The 1,071-nt window shown below is 40.2% G+C and overlaps 1 long non-coding RNA gene across 1 annotated transcript in view; it reads left to right on the forward strand.

The window, feature by feature from the left end:
• Positions 1-1,071, forward strand: part of LOC127750135 (uncharacterized) — an 11,573-nt gene that overhangs the window by 9,542 nt on the left and 960 nt on the right. The gene's annotated exons all lie outside the window — the stretch shown is intronic.

The raw sequence follows: 1,071 nt of genomic DNA on the forward strand, positions 1-1,071 counted from the left end.
AATTCGTCGAATTTAATTTTCTTTGGGTACAAACATCCCGTGAAACCCTAAACATACAAGTCCCTTGTATGTGACATACATGTGACATACAAGTCGCCCATACGAACGCGTCGGGGACATGTATGTGGCGGTCGAAGTCATAGGTCCGACATACATGTGACATGTATGTGCACTCACATACAAGTCTGTCGCACATGTATGTGTTCTGAGAAACATCTGGCACATACATGTGACCTATTAAGACTTATAAGTTAGTGTCATCGTCACATATACGTATGGGGACAGTCCACATACATGCGACGTATGAAAACTTGTGCTTGTCTTGTGTGTCTTAACCTAGGTTGGTAGGATTGTGACTAAATGTCTTTTCCGAACAAAGCAATAATATTATTTCCAGAAGAGAAACGATCTATGTAAGATTATTCAATAAATGCCTGAAAGATCGACTCTGCACCGCAAGTTGTAAAATTACAATTTGTAATCGTAAAATTACATTCAGTACGTATCGACTGAAATCCATTGGTGAGTGAAAAATGTGCTCTCGTAATTTACATGTATGTGGCCTACATGTGATCCTGTGTAGCATAAGAGTGCAGACCTGCACGGACCTCTCAGCTGTGTTACGGTAGCTGAATGGTCAAGGCTCCAGGTTCGTAACACAAAGGTTGCGGGTTCAAATCCCAACATCATCATCAGTTTGAGTGACTTTAAAACCGTGTGTGACTAGAGAGTTGAAAGAAATGTCGATTTAAGCCTAACACAAACAAAAAAATATTTATTTAATTTGTTTATTCTTCTTGTTATTCTTTTTTTCCCACGCGCTTGTGACATGTATGTCACATGTATGGCTGTCACATACATGTCACCATACAAGTGCCATGTATGGCACATACAAGCTCAAAGCGTAGGTGACATACATGTGTGCACATGTATGTGACATATATGTAAAAGATTTCACGGGATCTAGTTGCCAGATCAAAAAAAGGTCTTCGGGCCACTAATTGGTTCGCTCTAAGAACAAAAGACGTTGTGGTATGGGCTTCACACCTTTCTACTCTTCGCTTGAACTCG

This window comes from Frankliniella occidentalis, unplaced genomic scaffold (assembly GCF_000697945.3).
Source record: "Frankliniella occidentalis isolate FOCC.00 unplaced genomic scaffold, Focc_3.1 Scaffold139, whole genome shotgun sequence".
In the NCBI taxonomy this organism is placed as follows: Eukaryota; Metazoa; Arthropoda; class Insecta; order Thysanoptera; family Thripidae; genus Frankliniella; species Frankliniella occidentalis.